Source organism: Pseudorca crassidens, chromosome 17 (genome assembly GCF_039906515.1).
Source record: "Pseudorca crassidens isolate mPseCra1 chromosome 17, mPseCra1.hap1, whole genome shotgun sequence".
In the NCBI taxonomy this organism is placed as follows: domain Eukaryota; kingdom Metazoa; phylum Chordata; class Mammalia; order Artiodactyla; family Delphinidae; genus Pseudorca; species Pseudorca crassidens.
This window is the reverse complement of record NC_090312.1, coordinates 65,548,225-65,571,029: the sequence shown is the minus strand read 5'-3', so window position 1 is coordinate 65,571,029 and position 22,805 is coordinate 65,548,225.

Below are 22,805 nucleotides of genomic sequence, written 5' to 3'. Positions count from 1 at the left end.
ATGTTATTGAATTGTATTATTTCCTTGTGTATTTGGGTATTAACCTCTTATGTGGACTGCAAATATTTTCTCCCATTCCATAGATAACCTTTTATTTTGTTAATAGTTTCCTTTGCTATGCAGAAGCTCTTTAGTTTGATGTAGTCCCACTTGTTTATGTTTGCTTCTGTAGACTTTGCTTTTGGAGCCAAACCCTCCAAAATCACTGCCAAGTTCAATGTCAAGGCAAATCTTCCCTATGATTTCTCCTAGGAATTTTACAGTTTCAGATTTTATATTCAAATCTTTTTCCATGTTGAGTTAATTTTTGTGTTCGATGTAAGATTGGGGTCTAATTTTATTCTTTTGCATATGGTTGTCCACTTTTCCAACACCATTTATTAAGACACTATCCTTTCCCTGTTGGATATTCTTAGCTCCTTTGCCAAAATTAATTGACCATATATGCATAGGTTTAATTCTGGGCTCTCTATTTTGTTCTATTCATCTATGTGTCTGCTTATATAACAACACCATACTGTTTTAATTACTATTAATATAAATTTGTAATATAGCATAGAAATCAGGAATTATGATACCTCCAGTTTTGTTCTTCTTTCTCAAGATTGCTTTGCCTATTTGTGATCCTTTGAGGTTCCATACAAATTTTAGGATTGTTTGTTATATTTCTGTGAAAAAGTGCCATTGATATTTTGATAGGAGTTGCATTGAATCTGTAGATAATTTTGAGTAGTATGGAAATCTTAACAATATTAATTCTTCCAATCCATGAACATAGAATATCTCTCCATTTATTTATGTCTTTTTCAATTTCATTCATCAGTGTCTTATAATTTTCAATGGACAGTTCTTTTACCTCCTTGAATAAATTTATTCCTAAGTATTTTATTATTTTTTAAGCTTTTGTAAATGGGATTATTTTCTTAACTTCTCTTTCTGATTGTAGTTAGTGTATAGAAATACAACTGATTTTTATACATTGATTTTGTATACTGGAAATTTACTGAATTCCTTTATTAGTTCTAAGAATTTTTGGTGGAGTCTTTAGGGTTTTCTATATATGTTATCATGTCATCTGCAAACAGAGACAATTTTACTTCTTCCCATCTAATTCTGTTGTCTTTTTTTCTTTTTCTTGCCTAATTGATCCCTCTAGGATTTTCAGTACTGCAGTGAATAAAATTGGCAAGAATGCACATCCTTGTCTTATTCCTGAACTTAGTACAAGGTTAGCTACAGGTTTGTCATACATAACTTTGATTATGTTGAGGTACCTTCCTTCTATATACAATTTATTTATAGTTGTTTATCATGAAAGTATGTTGAATTTCATCACTTTTTTTCTGCATCTATTGAGTTGATTATATGATTGTATCCTTCATTTTATTAATGTGGTGTATCCTATTTATTTTTTTGCATATGGTGAAACATCCTTGCATCCCTGAAATAAATCCATCATGATCCTTTTAATATACTATTGAATTTGGTTTGCTAATATTTTGCTGAGTATTCAAATCTTATACTTTAAGTAGTTCAGTTTATTGTACATCAATTATACTTCAATAAAGCCACTTGAGAGAATAAAGGATCTATTTTCTTACTAGCTTCAGTTTTTTCTCAATTTAAAACAGTCACAATTATATTGCTTACTTCACAGTTTTGCAACTATGGTTAGAGGAAAGAATGCATGAAAAGTGTCTAGCGCATGTTGAGTTGTTAGTAAATACTTGCTTTATTTTTAAAGTATTTTGAAGATTTTACTACATTGATTTTTCTGCTTATTTATACACCATTCATTACTCCAACATTTAAAAATGTATTATAGTTTTATAAATTCTAAATATTTTTCTTAAGTCTTCTTCTCTCCTATTGTTGATTTCAAAAAGTGTATTTTTTATTTTTGCCTGATGAGTTTTTCTTCACCATCACAAAAAGAATAACTTTGATATTTCTGTTGATGAATATTTTCATTGAAATTGTGTTAAATTTGAAATTATTTTGAAGAAGTGCTGTCCTTATAAACTCTTTTTTGGTATTAGAATTGTAATTATTTTAAGCTGGAAAAAAGTTTAACTTTAATTAAATTATAGGACAATTATTTGCTGAGATGATGCCAAACAGCTGGTTTAATTTAATTTTTAACATTTAAATCGGTTACTCAAAATTACCACATGTGTTGGGATTTAATATACTGATTAAATACGTGCAATAGAATCACCTGTTTAGAATTTCAAGTTGCTTCTGCTATCGCTCATCATTTTACAGATCCTGCGAGTTTAGCCTGCTTTGGAAGCATTCTATGAGTAGATGACAAGCATCCCTACATTTAGTTATCAGAAAATCATTTTTTCCCCAGATTCTTAGTGAAGTCAAACAATAAACCAAGGATAAATCATGGGAAATTTCTCTTCAAAAACTTAACATATTCGGCTGATCTTGGTAGCATAGTCCATAACTAGGAGTCAACATATCAAAAAGAGTTCTTAATAAAGGCTAGCCAGTATTTCACTGCAAAATTACAGTATAACTAAGATTTTAAATGTGCTTCTGTAACAAAACGATTAGAATATGTGGACTCAGCTTGTTATGGAACCTGCTGTGGCTCTGACTGAAGTCAAGAGGCTGATAGATGAGCTTTGCCTATTCAGGTCTTAAGGGCCTTGAAGTCACTTAGATGGATGACTGCTTAACAAGAACAACATAACATTTTTGTACAGGACAAGAAATCTAGCTTGGTGCCAATAGACTGTGATGCTTGCCTAAACTCAATATTCAGATCATGATTATTTAAGTTATCTGTCAATGGCTTTCTCCTGATTTGCATTACACCTATTTGGCATTTCTATGCAGAGTACAGTATCGCAGTTTTGTGTTCAAGGTGATGTAGAAGGAATGTTCTGAGCATTTAAGAAACACTATTTTTCTTCTAATCCTATTTTTATTTCACTGAGATATTTATATTTTAATTGATGTGGCTAGAAATTAGATATGGTGACATACGAAATGAAAACCATAAATATTCCAATAACTTGGCAGTCTTGAGATGGTTTAAATTAAGATATGGGATTCAAATGTTAACCCAGCACATCAAACAAAAGAGGATAGAAAGAGAGATTATTGCAAAAAGGTCTAATATAATATAGAAGAATAAATTTTAAAATTTTATTTAATAGATAGAGTCCCATTTATAATTAAATAGAATGTAAGGCCATATTCCTATAAGCTTCTTGGAATAAAGTGCTCCTTCTAAGTTATAGAAGTATGTTAAATCATGCATTTATTATATCAAATAATGTTTGGCAATAGTCTGGATATATAGGGCATGCTTGGTTTTAATAATTTATGTCTAAGATAAATTATTATTAACTTGTTTTCTACTGATACCATAGATATGTTTTATATCTTCTAGAAAATTTAGAACTAACATACAAAATGATGGTTAGGATAATAAATTCTGATAGGTGCAATCTATTAGTCTGCTTAAGCTACCAAAACAAAATACCATAGACTGGGTGGCTTAAACAGTAGAAATTTATTTCTCACAGTTCTGGAGGCTGAGAAGTTCAAGGTCAAGTTGTGGCAAGTTAGGTTTTATTCTGAGGTCTCTTCCCTTGGCTCATAAACTTCCACCACCTCTTCATTTGCTGAAATTACCTCTTCTTTGTGCATATGCAAAGAGAGAGAGATCTCTCTGCTGTCTCCTCTTATAAGAACACCAATCCCATCAGACTGGGGCCCCACTCTCCTGACCTCATTTAGCCCTTCCAAAAACCCCATCTCCAAGTAGCATCATATTACGGATTAGCGTTTCAACATATTAATTTGGAAGGACACAAACATTTAGTCTATAACATTTAAGAAGAGATTTATTGACTAAACCATTCCAAATATACAAGTCTGTAGTAAGCAATATACCATTTGTATCAAGCATTTGTTATAGAAAGTTTCTGTAAGTAGTATAAAGATGAACTTGATATGGTTCTTGCCCTGTGGGAGTTGACAGTCTAGTGGATAAGGCAAATGTATGGATTCAATTTTCATCTGAGTTGAACTAAATTTTACAATAGGAGTACAAACTAAATGTTTTCACTGCACAGAAGAGGGAAAGACCAGGTTTTCCTGAGACAGTCAGGAAAAGTTTACTAGTAGTAATGTCACCTCTGCTTGCTCCTAAAGTTTGAGTGGAAGGGGTGTAGTACCCTTACCTAAGAGGATAGACCTATGTGAGTGATATTAAATCCAGTTTATGAAAGCAAAAAATATTGCATATTAATTCTATTTTCAGTATGCCTCACTAGTTTGCTGCTCTACAAACCAATAAACATACATACTAATGGCTAGTTATGGGTACAACTACATGGGTAGATTGTGATAGATTTTTAAAAAGCATTTTATTATTATTTGTGCTTTTATTCTGTTCTCAATACATATTTGATAAGATATTTTTTCATTTTTCTTGCTGAAACTTATTAATATATTGATAAATTAAACAAGATTGTATGTAATTTATGTAATATATAGCTATGTGTCTACCCTACGCAAATTGCACATGAATGGCCTTGACAAATACTATTAAGACATTAATCTGAGACCATGAGCCTATTGCTCTAAAATGGTAGATCCCTAAATATGAAACTCTAAAATTAGTGCTATGCCTTGAGAAAGTATTCTGTTCTTAAACTCCCACTTACCCACTCAGCTTATATATCTGTTAAAGATGAAAATTTAAGGAAAAAGAGTTACGCCTCTTGACTAACCAGTCCTGTGCATTTTAACTTTCCCCTCTTTGCAAAATAAATTCATCATCATTGCAAAACTATTTTTTAGAAAATAAAGCCAAGCAAAAAGAAGAAAATTTAAATTCCACTAATTCCACTCAGAATTGTTACTAAGTATTCTTCCAGTCATTTTCTGTGAATACATATAATGTTTAACACATATAGTTTTGTTACCAGACCTTAATATATATTAACACCTTTTCCTGTCAAGATTCTTCTGCCTAGCCATTCAATTTCATTGTGTCCATGTATCTTAATTTATTTCATTAATTGTATAAGAGTTGGACATTTATTTCTATTTTTCTCTATTATAAACAATACTGTAATGAACATTTCTATAATTAAATCTTTCACAGATTATTGTTTAATTTTTCAAAATGGATTTCTGTATGTAGTATTGCTGGACATTTCATTTGCACGTTAGCACATTCACTAAGCACATTTTAGAAACTTTAATATAGTTCACAATTAGCCTTTTAAGAGATTGTGTTCATGTATGCTATAAACAAAGCATATGAGTGCCTATTTCTCTGAACCTTCACTGGGTTACAGCATATGTACTTCAGGTGATGTCTACCTGTTGAAAGAGCTAGATGCCAGTCTTAAAGCAAATCTGATGAGTTAAGTATTTGTTAAACTCAATTTAGTTTTCTTTCCTCTCCCTGAATCTGTCTCTCCTTTTCCAGCACCAAATCATACAGTTAGTTTATAAAAGTCAAGAAACACGTCCAATTTATTATTTATTTACTGTATGGAAACAGATGTAATAGATATGATTATAAAGAAATATTTGCAAAATTGCAAGTTTCAAACATGAATTCTTATAAACCATGGCAAATAACTTGCCATTTTATCATTAAATACCACTTCTTTCTTAATAAAAAGTGTCACCCTTCTACTATAATCTTAAGTCTGGAAGAACAAATTATCACCATGGCTGGAAACTAAATAATGTCTGTGATTCACTTTCAGTATACCACCTTTGATGACAAACACAGCATTTAGTGGTGTTATCATTAAACCCTATTCTGAGTCTTTCTTGCCTTCCATACCATCAGTTGAAATTACTATGTCGGTAGAAATTAATAGAAGAATCATGATGGGGTAAGTTGAAAAATGTCCAGCTGCCTCCTATATAACAGTCAGAGCTTAACCATCTACTAATTTAATCAGCCTTTAAAATTATTTTTTAAAAATACCTGGGAAAACGGTTAGCATCCTATAGAAAGTATGGCAGTATCTGCAACATTTGAATCTTTGTGATGATTCTTCCAGGATCGGTTTAATATGATTTGAGGTGGTCAATTAAATAAGCCCTTCTATTGTTCTGGCTGAATAATGATTTGATTTTCCAAGCCTACTAATCCATTATTTTAATTAGCATTAAATTCATAAAAAAAAAAGAGAAAACCTAAATAGGCTTTAAAGGATCTTAAAAACCCTGAAATAAATACCACAAATGCAATTATCAGAAGGAAAGACAATAATAACTCTCATTTGGGTAATAAAGTAGAACTGCTTTCACAGAAAATTAGAGCAATAAACCCACACTTTAGACATATTTAGAAGTGTTTGAATGCCACTTAAATTACTGCTGCCTTTAGGAAGATGCTTGGGAATATAGTTGACAAGGAAGACATTTATTGACGTATTCAGTTCATTCTACAGAGTTCACATAGAAGCAGCAATCTAGGGTGAATTAGAAAACACCAAAAGCTTCTCGTAGACAAAAGAAAAACAAAACAAAATAAAAACACTAAATGTCCATCTGAAGTTTGAGAAAGGCATTCCAAGGAAATTTCTTAATCCAGAGAAGTTATTCCAATGTTGGAGGAATATAAGGCACCACAGCAGAGTGGTGGAATGGTATATTTATATATTAAACTATATGTTACCGTAACTATTTATTATCCAGGGGAAAGCATCAGAATATGGAGAATTTGTGGAAAGAGCAAATGCAACAATGAAGCATTAATAAGTAAATAATAACAACATTAATACTTTCAAATGTGCTGCCAACCTTTATTATTTCTATTTTCTCATCACCTACTGACTTTTGACTCACATCAACCACTTATTTAATTTTTTTTTACTTTATTCTGGCTATTCTGTTATAAATGACACTATAATAAACATTATTTTAGCTAGACCTCTATGCACATTTTAAATATTTCTTTTATTTAAGATAAATCTCTTAGAATGGTTGGGATGACATTACTGCAACAATTAAGGCATAGAATAGACAGGTGAGCTTATAAGAAGAAAGAAACCTCAGTTTTGCTTTGAGTATGTCATAGGGTTTCCTCATGAGTCAAGAGATTGCCATAGAAAGGGTCCTTACTGTTAGAGCCATCAGACTGGTGCATAGTCATGTGGAAAAACCTGCTGGTCAATTTCCCCACCAAACAGATGCTGAGCTGAAGGCCCACTTGCAGGAGGGTTATTAGTTAGTGCTCGCAACAGTAACACCTAGGGAGGACCAGAGGATTGGCTGGGGAGAAAAGGTGGACTTCCATACAATTGCACAGAGGCTTGGTTTATCACACAGGGAGCCCTGGAGTTGCTACCACCCTTCAGAGTTGTCCTGGATTGAGGTAAGGTAGCTGAGCCTTCGTAGAGCTTCATTGACCAGTTATGGGAGTGGAACATAACTTGGGCAAGGTCACTCCTTTCAGCTGAGGGCAACAGCCAGAACTCCACACAGCTGGAGGAATGGACACCTCAGTCCTTAAGGGGAGATCTGGGTGGTGTCTCAGCAAACTGCATAAACACCAGCCCTCAACCGTCTTTCAGCCAATACACCATCGAAGTCTCATGTTTAGTGTTCAAGCATGATTTTTATGTGGGATACCTTTTCCATTCAATATTTCTAAATGATAAATGCTTACTATATTCCTTCCTTCCAATGATCTTCTTTCCTCTCATTGACCATCTTCTGCCTTCTGAGTTCTGTGTTGTTGAGAATTCCAATATCTGAAGAGCCTATTTCTAAATTCAGAGTTCTTCAATGTAAAAATGTTAAATAAAGCAACTCTCAGGCATTATTATTACACAAGTGTTTCATTCTTAAACATCACTTTACTCCTATATCACATCTCCTAGGCACCTCCAAAAAGGGAAAAATGAGATTTATTGTACATTTTGGTGTTAGCTATTATTATTTTATTTTAATTTTTCCAAGAATCTCACTGCTAAAGTTTTTTTTTGTTTGTTTTTTAACTCACTGGAATAGATGTATGCCCACAGCCTTGAGTTTCTGAAATGGCATTGTGATTAAAATTAGGCATTATTTGAAAGTTTAACCCTTTCAAATATGCTTAGTGTTTAAAACAAAACAAACAACACTTGTGAATACAGTGATATTTTTTAGATAGCCTTAAGAAAGGAACATAAAATTCAGTAACACTTCAAAGGGAAAACAAAAGAATACTAAGAAGTAGCTAAATATAAATACCAATTCGTATTAGTATTCTGCTACATTTAAATAATTATCTCACAAATCTCTTCAAACATTTATTAAAAAGATTTCTAAATTATGAAGTCATTAGTATATAATGCAGTTTCTCTAAATACCAGCATTCTTTCTAAAGTCATGTCATATTATGGCACACTGATTTGTAAAACAGGAGAAAAAATATCATATTACATTCATGACTTTGAACCTTACACATAAATATTAATGAAAAGTCTCTTTGTTTCCTTCCATTCAGAGAAAACCAATGATTACTTTAAAGCTACTTACTTAGAAAACAGGACACCATCATGTCACCCTCATCAACCAAAGTGTTTATTAAGCATGCATATAATGCTTTTCTTTGGGGATCGTCTGGTACAGGACTCAAATTCCTTCACCATGGCAGCGCATGATGCAGGAAAAATAGCAAAGCACAACCTACAGTGTCCACGATAGATACTGTGTTTAGGTACTCGCATCCTTTGCACAATGGGACAATTTACATTTCAGGACCTGGACCAGGCCGTTCATCATCATTATTATGCTAATTACCAGTGACTGTGATATTTACATATCTTAAATTAGTCTTTGTAAAAGCGTTAGCTAGGGAACTACTATTCTCTAGAATAAAATAGCTAGAAGGGCATTGACCAGTATCTGATGAAGTCATCCTCACTCTATGGCCACTGATTCACTTTTTTAAAAAATTGAGATATAATTGACATATAACATTATATTCGTTTCAGGTATACAACATAATGATTCCATACTTGTACATCCTGCAAAAAGATCTTCACAATAAGTCTAACCATCATCACACATTACTTACAACTTTCTTTTTCTCGTGATGAGAACTTTTAAGATCTATATACTCTCTAAGTAACTTTCAAATATACAATATGATATTATTAACTATAGTCACCATGATGTACATTATATCTCCAGGACTTATTTTATCACTGGACGTTTGTACCTTTTGACCCCCTTCACTCATTTCTCTCCCCTCCGACCTCTGGTAACCACCCACTGATTCAGTTTTTAACTTTATTGAGACCTCTTATCCACTGACCACATCAACTTCTCATTATCTTTCAACTCCCTCCAGGTAACACTATCCTTATCTAACACAGATTTCACAGTCTATCATTATCTTCACTTTTTTCCCCAAATAGTATCAATTTCCTTGCCTTTTACTCCCATTATTTTCAATGGAGAAAACTCCAACCTGAGATGATTCTTACTGGGCATCTTTTTGCCAGCATCGCAGACTTGTTAGTGAAAAATCACACAACCAGATTTTTAGGTGCTCTCTCATATAAATATCACATTCCATTAATGGGCACTTAATGCTGTTTTTCCTATTTCTTAATTTCTCCAAAGCTTAATATTCTGAAGCACCTTTCTCTTCTTTTCTTAAACCACCCACCCGTTCTTCACTCTCATTTAATGATGCATTCTGCCCTGACATTACATTGAGAAAATAGTAATCATCAAACGTGGTTTCCCTCATCTTCTCACCACCAAATTTAGAAATCTACTTGCATCTCCAAACATTGTTCTCTTTCTCTTTTCCTGTTACAATGGAGGTGCTATCCATCTTTATTGTGCCAAATGCCAGTTTCTTATTCTGTGCTCTGGGCCCTCCTTACCCACCCTAACTGAAAATTTTACTACTATTCTATTCAAGGATTTCTTTTCCTGACAGCATTTCCTCTCCTGATTATCAATCTCTCACTCCCTCTCGTTCATTTCCGTTTTTCTCATAAGCATATACCATGCCATAATGAATCATGTTCATTTAAAAAAAACAGCAAGAAAACTGTATTTTTACCTCTAGTATCCTTTCTTTTTTAAAAATTTTATTGTTAGTATCGTTGATTTACAAAGTTGTGTTAGTTTCAGGTGTACCACTAAGTGATTGTTATACATATATTCATTCTTTTTCAGATTATTTTCTCATATAGGTTATCATAGAATACGGAGTAGAGTTCCCTCTGCTATACAGTAGGTCCTTGTGGACCTATATAGTAGTGTGTGTCTGTTAATCCCAGTTCCTGATTTATCCCTCCCCTCCAAGTCTCACCTTTGATAACCATAAGTTTGTTTTTGATACCTTTAAGTCTGTTTCTCTTTTGTAAATAAGTTCATTCAAGAACCATTTCATTTTTTGACTCTCTCTCTTCAGGTAAAACTTTGACTCTCTCTTCAGATAAAACTTCTGAACTGTGTTGTCTTAATCCCTGACACCATTTTGTCACGTCTATTGACTTTTTGACTCAACGCAGTCTGGCTTCCTTCTCTACCACGTCAGAAAACTGTTGTCTTCAAAATACTAATCACTTCTGTGTTGCCAAATTGAAAGAGACCTTTTCTATCTTAAATTTACTAAATCTCCTGTCAAAAATTACATGTGGACTATTCTTATTTTCCTGACTCTCCACTCTTTACTTCTATGACAACACATTTTCCAGTTTTACCTCTTTCTTATTTCTCTGTATCTTTCCCTAGTTTCTATTTCTCTGTCATCCCATAAATAATCATATTCTTATGGCCATGAGCCTGCATCTTCTTTTTTTTTTAATACTCTCTTTCTTGATTACTTCATCTAATTCCATAGTTTTAAATGCCACTATATGGTGACTGTTCATAAATTTTTATTTCTATGCAAGATCTTCCTTCTGAGCTCTAGATTAATATATTGAACCTATTATTTAACATTTCCAATTATATATCTCACCAATATCTCAAATGTAGCCTGTTCAAAATGAAACACTTGATCCACAACACTGTTCTACAATCAGTACACATAGAGATCTTTCATTTTAGAAAATGGCAAACATTAAAATCTTTCAAGTTGTTGAAGTCAGAAGCCTAGCAGTCACACTTGCTCATAATTCACATAACCAATTAACCAAAATGTCTTCAATTCTGCCTTCTACATAAGCCTTAAATCCATTCACTTCTTTCCATCTAGTCTGCCTCTTTCCAAGCATAGTCCACATCATGACTTCTCCCTCTTCACAAGAATGATCTTTTTGCCATATAAATTGGATTATGATACTCCCCAGTATAAAGTCTTTCAACAATTTCCCATTGTACTTATAAGTATAACCTGAATGTTTTGTTGTTTTCCATAAATATAGACTCCAATTTTGAGGGAATCTCAGTTTTATCACATCCCACAAATAGCCTTCATGATCCACCTCCATCTTGATTTTTACCATTCTCTCTGGGCTCACTCTGCTCCAGCCACATCAACTTTCATTCATTTCCTCAATCCTCTTTCTCACCTTATGGTCTTTTCAAACTCTACGAAGAACATTTCCAACCCCTCAGCCTGATCTTTTCATTACTTGTTCCATCTTATACATCGTCTCAGTTTAAATGTCACCTCCCTATGTACCCTACTTAAAATAGATTTCCTCAGTTTATTATCTACCTCAAAAATGTGTTTTATTAAAAATTTATCAAATGTTTAATTTATTCTGTTTACTTGCTTTTGTTTTGTTCCATTTTTTATCATTCCTCCTTCTAGAGAAATAACTAGCCTGTTAAGTATTATGAGTGCAGCAACCATGTCAATTTTTTTTCACCACAGTAACCCCAGTTCCATAGTTTCTTACCTTATACATACTAGGCACTTAATCTTAGTTAAAGAAATGGCTATTATCTGACTATTATATATAATATTATACACTATATGTTTCAGTCTGTTCTGGCTGCTGTAACAAAATACCATAGATTAAGCAGGTTATAAACAACAGAAATTTATTTCTGACAGTTTTGTAGGCTGAGAAGTCTATGATCAAGGCAGTTGCAGATTTAGTGTTTGCTGAGAGCCTGCTTCCTGGTTCATAGATGGCCATCTTCTCACTGTGTGCTCGCATGGCAGAAGCGGGCTTGCAGATCTCTGGGGCCTCTTTTATAAGGGCACTAATCTCACTCATGAATGCTCTGCCCTTATGACCTAATCACCCTCCCAAAGTTCCGCATCTAAATACTATCATATTAAGAATTAGGTTTCAACATATGCATTTTGGAGGGACAAAGTCAGTGTATAGTACTATATATATATATTATATATCATTAGCGTTTTCCATAGGGTAGAATGTTTCCACAGTTGGTATGTGATATGTTAAGTGACACATTTGAATAACCATATTTTCTCCTTATTTTAATAAGTAAATATAAAACTTTGTATAATTAATTATATTTTATGTAATTATTGTTTACATAGTAAATTATATATATATTATATATATATATAATACAACAAATAAATATTTAGAAAAAATACTTAGAAAAAAATAGAGAACACTTCTAAAACCCATGATTTTCCAGATAATAGTCACCAGATATCATTGTTCCTCAATTTGAAGAAAAATATTAGATAAGTTATAATGTAGGTGAAAATTAGCCAGGCACAAATTTTGAGAGTAGCATGTACATTTTTGAAATATGGGAACACAGCCTCAAATAAGCTGCAAACTTGATTCTGTAGTAAATCCACTTGGCTGAGAAGAAAGTGGGTAATTAAAGACCCAGTGCATAAGTTACGAATCTGCTTTGGTAGATTATATTATTATGCACGAGTATTCACTGACTATCCCATTCAGGTCAGGCTTGGCCATGTGACTTACTTAGAAAACAAAAAGTAAGCAGAAGTTATGGGTTTAAAAGAAGCTGTAAAGGCCAGAACATCACAACGATGTTCTCTATTTATCCTCTGCCAAAAGAACCAGCAATATTCTAGATGTAAGCTGCTCTATCAGCTGAAGTCCCAAAGAGAAGTTAGACTGAAAGAGCTTGTGAAATTTTGCTCTACTTCCTAGCTAACCAATTAGGCTGCCACAATGTTGGCACACTGGTGAAAAACACAAGTCTACTGGATCAGAGACAAATTTATCACTCAGAGTAACAACAATAGCAAGACTATCATCGTTTGCTCAAGTTCTTTCTGAGCCTCAGTTTTCACAGGGTGACACAAAGAAGAAAGGGATGCTTACATACGCAGTAGGGTATTTGACAGGAGAGGAACCAGTAGCTTAGGGAACCCGAATCTTTTTAATGGCCTGACATTTGCCCTAGAGAAAGACATCTTTATTGTACTGGACAGAAAACAAACCTGCCCTTTTCTCTGGAGAGATACATATCTCTATCTTCATGGTTGTTAGCTATATATATATATAGTAGCATCTTTATTGGAGTATAATTTCTTTATATCGTTGTGTTAGTTCCTGCTGTATAATGAAGTGAATCAGCTATACGTATACATATATCCTCATATCCTCTCTCTCTTGCATCTCCCTCCCACCCTCCTTATCCCACCCCGCTAGGTGGTCACAAAGCACTGAGCTGATCTCTCTGTGCTATGCAGCTGCTTCCCACTAGCTATCTATTTTACATTTGGTAGTGTATATATGTCAATGCTACTCTCTCGCTTTGTCCCAGTTTACCCTTCCCTCTCCCTGTGTCCTCAAGTCTATTCTCTACTTCTGTGTCTTTATTCCTGCCCTGTCCCAGGTTCATCAGAACCTTTTTTTTTTTTTTAGATTCCATATATATGTGTTAGCATATGGTATTTTTCTCTTTCTGACTTACTTCACTCTGCATGACAGACTCTAGGTCCATCAACCTCTCTACAAATAACTCTTGAAAAGATAGTTCAGAACAAAAGCAGTCAGGCCTGTTTCAAGATGTGCAAAAATGAAGAGACCTGTGGAGAACTGTCACTCAACCTAGTCAAGTAACAATGGATATGTAGTATGAGTGAAAATTAAATCCTTATTACTGTTAGCCCCTGAGATCTGGGGGTCATTTGTTACCATAGCATAATCTAGACTATTCTGAATAGTATACTTAGATCTGTTGATTTTATAGGGATGTATATGTGAAATTTTGGAATTCCATAAACCTCCAGAAATTATAGAAAAATAATTGTGTATGACTATATCCAAATACATTTTTTATTTAGTTAGAAACTATGTAGCATTTATCAGATCTTGAAGAGTTATGATCACTCAAAAATTCTAAAATTAGCCAAAAATGTATTTGATAATTCCCAAGAACAGACATTTTGACTTTTCATTTATGTCTAATCAGAAAGAGATTGCATTTTTTTAAAAAATGCAAAATGAAGTATGACTATGTATGTCATGAAAATGGAAAGTTTAATTGGAAATTGGTAAATAAAAGTATTTTCAGATTAATTCATATCAATATAAGAATATTCTCAGGGCTTCCTTGGTGGTGCAGTGGTTGAGAATCTGCCTGCTAATGCAGGGGACACGGGCTCGAGCCCTGGTCTGGGAGGATCCCACATGCCGCAGAGCAACTAGGCCCGTGAGCCACAACTACTGAGCCTGCGCATCTGGAGCCTGTGCTCCGCAACAAGAGAGGCTGTGATAGTGAGAGGCCCGCGCACCTCGATGAGGAGTGGCCCCCACTTGTCACAACTAGAGAAAGCCCTCGCACAGAAACGAAGACCCAACACAGCCATAAATAAATAAATAAACTTAAAAAAAAAAGAATATTCTCTTTATACCCAACAGTCCATGAAAAGTTTGTGTTATGTTTGGAATATGAATGTTTCTTCAGCCTCTCACCTAATGTTCATTTGGGTCATATTTTTTCTTTTCTAATATATTTGAGATCACACACTATAAAATAAAATGACTGAAATGGGAAAATATAAGACAAGCATTCTTTATATGCATACAAGATAACCAATTCTCCTAAAATTTCTTGGAATTGTAATTAGATTTCTCAATGCAATGGTGCTGAATAGAAGGATTTCTCTTTAAGTCTGGAAGTATTTTAATCAACTTAAAATATCGTATAATAGCACCCAGAAGTAAATATATAGAGATGACATACATTTTTACTTACTGACCTTTTATTTAGAATATAGTTGAGTGTATATGAGTGAGTGTGTATGTGTGAGTGAAACAGAGGCACAGAGAGATTGAGAATAAGAGAATGAATTCAACTCATGACCAGAAAAGGGAAAATTGTGTATTAGCATATTAGTGCCTCAGGATATGGTGGCAGCCAACTAATCTGAAAGCAGAGATTGAGTTTAGAGGGTCCAGAATTAGGAATGGGAGAGGGAGCAGGGTGAAACTCTAGGTAGAGGGACAAGTCAAGTTAAAATCAATTAGGAAATGTGGAGATTGAAATTCCATAGAGACATGCATTAAGTGAAGGCAAAGGGCCCCATGCAAGATTGCCATCAGGGTAAGGAGGGCTAGGGTTAGGGTTAGGTCAGGTTAAGGTTAGGGTTAGGTCAGGGAGACAGTTTGGAGCTTGGGCAGTCAGTGCCTGTGTAAGGGGACATGGGAGTAGTTTTCTGAAATAGCACTGGGCTCCCTAGCTCTTAACCCTTCTGGGAAAGTTTGGCGCTGGTTTTGAAACACCAAACAGAGGGAAAATAGTGTAGATCAGGGGATCTTAAGATGGTGTCTTGGAATTTGGAAAACGTTTCACATCTTTATTTTTATGAATTCTAACTGAAATTCTAACTAAAATGAATATAGGCAACAAACAACAAAAGTATTAATATTAATGATATCTGTGTCTTTGTCGCCAATAGAAATCAGATATTTTTATATCACATTATGGTTGTTACATCTATCTTGAAATATCTTTTTTTTTTTTTTTTTTTAATGCAGTATGCGGGCCTCTCACTGCTGTGGCCTCTCCCGTTGCGGAGGAGAGGCTCCGGACGCGCAGGCTCAGCGGCCATGGCTCACGGGCCCAGCCACTCCGCGGCACGTGGGATCTTCGCAGACCGGGGCACGAACCGGTGTCCCCTGCATCAGCAGGCGGACTCCCAACCACTGCGCCACCAGGGAAACCCCTGAAATATCTTTTACATTCATGATTACTTTGAAATCATGACAGCTACTAAACTCACTACCAGATATTATTTAATGTTACTAATGAAATACATATATTATTTTATTCAAAACTGATTTCTTAAATTACAATAAGTATTTTTACAAAACTGGCTTTGTCTGTAATGTTTTATTTTATGAATTTAAAAATTTTATTCTGACAGGAGGTCCGTGACTTCATGAGACTATCAATGGCATAGATGACACACAAAAATTTTAAGAGCTGGGCTTCCCTGGTGGCGCAGTGGTTGAGAGTCCGCCTGCCGATGCAGGGAACACGGGTTCGTGCCCCGGCCCGGGAGGATTCCGCATGCCACAGAGAAGCTGGGCCCGTGAGCCATGGCCACTGAGCCTGCGCGTCCGGAAACGGGGGAGAGACCACAACAGTGAGAGGCCCGAAAAAAAAAGTTACGAACCACCGATAAGAATGTATAAAGTTTCAGACTATTCAAAAATACTTACAATTTTAGGAACTGGATTGTTCTTACCTTCTGAATTCATAAAAGAAAGCTTCTAAATTTTCATTAAATGTTTAAAATTGACAAGTGTGTTCTGATAAATATTGAAAATTCTGAATTCATTTTTGTCAAAAGAACATGCTTTTCTTGTATATGCAAAATATATTAGTAATGAATACTTTCAAAATCATCAACAACCTGAATAGTTTTCATAATTATATCAACACGCTATGTGAAAAGAATCCCGGATTAGGAATTCAATATTCAGCTGTCCCAATTCTACCTCTAATAAACTCATTTCCTGGGCCTCAGTTTCTTCACCTAAGTTGACTGGGAGGTGATTTCCAAGGAGTCTTCCAATTTTGTGATTAGTAATTTTTAGTATTTACTAAGGAAGTTATTTCTGATTTAAATTTAACAGCATAATGGGTTAAAAAAAAGGATTAAAAATTGCAACTTGACATAAAATAACCATAAAATAACTAGTTTGATTCAAATATGAAAAAAATATATGTACACATCTTTTTTGGTTAGCATAAATTTATAGTTGCATAGGCTGATCTTTAAAAAAAAAAGGAAACTGATACGACTGACAAGCTACTTTCTGACTTTCATAATTTTCTTTTTGTTGTGGAAACTTGGGAGGTAATCGTAATTTTGTAGGAGGAGTTGTAACCAATACATTATTTTTTTTTTTTTTTTTTTTTTTTGCGGTGCGCGGGCCTCTCGCTGTTGTGGCCTCTCCCGTTGCGGAGTGTGGGCTCTGGACACGCAGGCTCGGCGGCCATGGCTCACAGGCCCGGCCACTCCGGGCCCGGTTGCTTTAGTGCCATATCTTGTTAATTCATAGAGACTAGCAGCTTTACAAGAAGCTGCCCTTGCTCTGAAAAGATAGACAATCCCTTTCAGACAGACCACTTCTGAGCTTAATGCTTCATGGAATAAGTATTATGGTTCACGTACGTCAATTAGACATTTCTTAGAGTTGCAAGATCAATTTGACATTCTAATTAAATAACACCTTTTAAAAAAAATCAAAACCACAAAGCTTCATGAGCTGAAACTGATCAGAGAATAGCACTAAACTTTACCTATTACCTGAGCTCTAAGAAATACATGTTGATGAAAACTGTGACTCAAGCAATAAGTCAGGTCTCTCTCATGCCTAATTCTCCATGTTGTTAAATTAAAAATTGTTCCTCAGAAATGCCATGATACAGAGTATTTGAAGACTGACCTGGATGGGTAATCTAAAACTCAGCAAAGAAAGGACGGTAAAAGAATTTTGAGCAAGCATTTGAAACATTTTCCTTCTAAAATTGACAAGATTCATTGTTGTCCGAATGAAAGACCTCAAATCTGTTAACAAAGCAAGATGGAGTGAAATGCAGTTAATGCATCTAAAATTGTAAAATTGTTTTAAAAAGTGCCTTTCTTATTACATCCAAATACAATTTTCAAGATAGAGGCATTGTAACATGACTCTAACACGTGCAGTGCTGTGGTGTACAATAAAGTAGCAAAATTAATCCCTTCCCCTGACGACCTCTAGAAATGAAAACCCATTATAGTATAATATTTGTACTTAGGTCATGATGTTTTGTGCTGAATTTGAATGCCATGAAATGATTATGTATAGTGGTTGATGGGGACATATGTGCAGATAATTACATAAATAATCCTCTTTACATGGGTGCAAGGTGACTTTTTAGATCAGGGGGAAAGTAGTTGCAACCTAATAAAACTCCTAATAATTTTCGTTACTGCTAAGGCATGGATGGATCTTCCTCTCCCAAAGATCGATTAGAGATATTTTACTTCTCACAGGGATCCAATGAGAGAATTTGACTAGAAGCCCTGCATCTTCAAGGCCATTGGCTACTACATTATATGACAAAGCCTATCCTCAAGATATAAGCCTCCATGAACATCTTTAACAGGGTCAAGGATCTTTCAGTGTTGCTTTGCTCTGAAAAGGAAGGCAACCTACAAGATTATGAAAATGAGCTTTCAGAAATTCGTGTTTAAAACCTGGGTATGTTTTTCACATATAAGAGATTTCCCCCTGAAACTAAATGTTGAACTACTCTTATTTACCTGTTCAAGCTACTTTCATTTTCCCTAAGCCATGATAATTTTTTCTTAGCCTGTGAAATGAATGTCCTTATATTCTTCAAACAACTTATTAAAAAAAAAAAAAAAAGGATTCTACCCTGTCACTTCACTTTCTTAATTGTTCCCTCTTTTTGCATCATTGCAAATTAGCTTTTACACCTTCTGTTGACCAAAATATCTACTTTAAACATAGCCAATTATTTCCTAGTACAATAATTGGACTATAAAAATTGTACAATAATAATTAATCATTGTACTATAAAAATCGTACAATAATTTTCTTAGTACAATAGTCTTTCTCAAGCCTTAGTCTATTTGGTAACTTTTTAGCATTTTCCGTGTACAACTCCTGCTTTCTTAAAATTCTCACATTGTCTATTTTTCATAGGCATTCGATAGTTATTTGCTGAATGAGCAAATGAATGCTTATACTCTCCTGATTTACCTTCTCCATTTTTAAGTGCTTCTTCTCTGTCTTATAATGCACGGCCATGGCTTTAACTTCTGCCTTTATAGATGATGCTCAGTTATCTAATTCTTTCTTCTCCAGGCCTCGTTACTGAATACCAGATCCTTAATTCCAAATGCCTTTTAAAAAATTCTCTGTACAATTTCATCACCAATAGATTAAGTTCAATATGACTCCTGACCATCAGAATACCAAATAGCTTCTACATTCTCTGTTTTTGTTAATGACATTACTATCTCCTTGGTCATTAAAGTTTCACATCTCAGTTTTATTCTGAACTTCTCGCTTTCTGTTCAAACATGCAGTTTTGAAGATTCTGTCTCTATATTTTCTCTTCTATTTACTGGCATTGCCAACACTATAGTTCAAGTCAACAATAAAATTCTCTCTGAGCCTTCTTCTAATCATATACTTAGTTACTTCCCTGAATCCCTGGTGCAAAACACTTTGTATAGCAGACTACAATTGCTCAATAGAAAGTATAGGAAATTAACTAATTTTTCTACATAGCCTCAGCATTTTCCAAACCAAAAATAATGAATTTTTCTTCCTAAAAACAAACAGCTCTGATAATGTCATTCTTCAGCTAAGAACAAACCAAACATTGCAATGGTTCTGCATTACTTAGTGAATAAAAATCCCAATTATTGGTGTAGTACTCCACAATCTTTCCCAACACTAACCTTATTTTCTGTACTCTAATCCCACTTATCTTACTCTCCACTCCTGAATTACTGCTATTGTTTAATATTTCAGTCCCTACCAAGACTGAAATTCTCATTTAAATTTTCCCAATCTCTTTTCCAGAGATTAGACCTTTGGTTCTGACTCTAAGGCAGTGAGTCTGAGTTTGTGCAGTTCCCAAGGAAAATGTGCTACTAGCTTGGACTCCCTAATTAATAATTGGCAATCCTGCTACTTCACTCTGTAAATTTATTTCTACTTGCATCACCATGACCAGAAAATACTATAAAATTCAAACACCAAGGTGTACTTGCCCACCAAATTGAACTTTGCTTTCAGCACAAGGAATAATTTTGCTTCCCCCAAGAGGGTGAATTCAATACCAGGTCTCATCTTTACACTGTTTGCCCACCCTAATATAACTGACTATGTCTGCATATATCTTTCTTCTGCTAAAATATCCTAGAATATGTTTCATTTGGTTATTATAACAGATATAACAAGCCTCCATGAACCCATGGAATTATAAACTTATTAAGGGCAAAGAGTATGATTTGGTCTCTGTTGTATCATTCACTATAATTTGTATATTATCTCATACAAAGAAGATACTCAAATATTTATCAAATGAGTATTATACTTGTTTCATCATCTCTTTTTACCTCTGCCCCACCATAACTTGGTTGAAGCTGTCTTTCTGCCTGTTGACTTAGAGTGGAATTTGGTACAGTTATTCTGATCATGATGGGTCCATGACTGAAAATTTATCCTAAAGTAACTTTGGTATTAAGAAATGAAGAATCAGAGCTCTTGAAGGTCTCAAAGAAGATTACGAATTATTGGTGAACTGTAGCATTTTGATGAATTTTGAGAAAAAAAATTGCCTTTCCTAAGACATTCGAAAGTTGCTTAAGACTACATTTTAGAGACATTTTTATGCTTGTGTAAAATTATTCTCTGTCTGTAGAATTAACACATTTTCGATTTCTCTTACTTGAATACAAAGAAAATCACGGAATTTAAAAGACAGAATAAAATTTACTTTGTAAAAAGCCAGTTCAAACCTTTCATTTTGCCAAAGAGAAAACTAACACAAAAATAGGCAGTGACTTCTAAGGCCAAATAGAGCCAGAATTTGAATAGCAATAAGGAGAAATTAGTGGGATGCACGGGCCAGAAAAGAGAAAGCACTTTGAGAGGAGTCTTCGAAATAGATATTAATTTCTCCCTGATTTTCATTCTCTCCTTCTTCCTAGTAGCTGCATGTGCTCACCCAATTAAAAACTGTATTTTGAAGGGTCCTTATAATAGGAGTGGCTATGTGATTAAAATGCTGTACTTCCCTTTCTCTTTTCACACCTTCCCACCAGTTGGAATACAGACCTGATTTAAACTGAAAATGTTAGAGCAACATGACAGAAGGAAACAGAGAGCCAGTCTGAGCTTGTTCAGCTGCCCACTTACCCTCGACTGCCTCCTATCTGGACTATTCCATGAGGAATAACCTTCTGAGAGCTTGAACCACTATATTCTGGATCTCTTTGTTATTGCAGCTTAGTCTACACCCTAATACAGTCTTCAGGCCAACTGTGTGGACACACGAAACATTGATTTTTAGTGGTCAATAGGACCTTAAAGAATTTCTGTTCCAACCACTTATCTGTTGTTGATAGATGTACACTTATGCAGAGTACCTTACAATTCAAAGAAAACATCTCATAAACTGATAATCTTAAAGTTGAGTTGTAATGTTTTCCTCCACTGAAACATCATGTTAAAAATTTATGCCAATGAGAGCAGCAAACTAAAATGCCAGAGAAATTTATGCTTTAGCACTACATGCTATTCCTCTGAAGTGTGTATAACTTTACTTCCAGAATTTACTTATTAATTCTGTTCTCAGAACTATTCATTCATTGAAACACTGGTTGACAAATAGTTAATGAATCATCACTACATATCAGGAACTGTGCTTAGTCAATGAGATAGACAGTGTTCCTGTCCTCACGTTTGATAAAAAATACAGTCATTAAAAATAATGAAATTAGCAAGTCTAGGCATCATTATTAAAAGGGAGCACAGAGTGGCACTGGAGTATGGAACAGGAGGACCTAATGTAGTCTGGTGTTGAGAATGCTAAACACTTCGTCTAGAATTTTTTAGCACAGAATCTGTTGTGTCCATAAAGTTCTCTTATTTTTCCCTTTGCCTCAGCAAGTCAGTTAAAATTTTTGAAAGCATGAGGAGGAATGTAAAAACAAGACATCATTTTTCATGGTATGGCGTAAAGAACCATAGCTATGGTAAAAAGCAGCAATAAGATCTCATGCACCTCTTTATGTAGGGCAGGAGGAGAGGCATGGGGAATAACTGAAGTTAAAACCAGAAGTGAGGGAGAGGAACACACAGGAGATGTTTTAGTCTGGTTACCCACAGAATAATGTCTGGCTTCCAACCAGCCCTTTCTAGGTTAAATAAACACAATTATGCAATGTTTTGAGTGTGCGATTGTCACAACTTTGAGTTTTAGGGTTACTTAAAAAATGAAATTGTGTGTGTGGGTGTGTATGAATGAATCTTACGTAAGATGTAGCCATTATAGTAAACTGACTAATTTCATACATTAAAACTTGATTTCAATAATTTAAAATAACTTATAATAATGACTGTTATATTCTAGACATGAAAATTCAGTAAAGACACTATATTAAAACATGACTAAAAACCTATATGGCCTAAATATTCGTTTTAACTTTTGAACTCTACCAGTTATTCCTAAATCAATAATAAAAATAATAACAATAATAATACAAGATTGGGGAGAGAAAGGAGAAGCCAATAGTCCTTCATGCTCATCCCTTTAAATCCATTACTATCTCTGAATTGTAAGATGATCTGTAAAGATGAAAAAACAATAAAAAGAGATGGTAAAGCAGAACCCAACATAAGCTT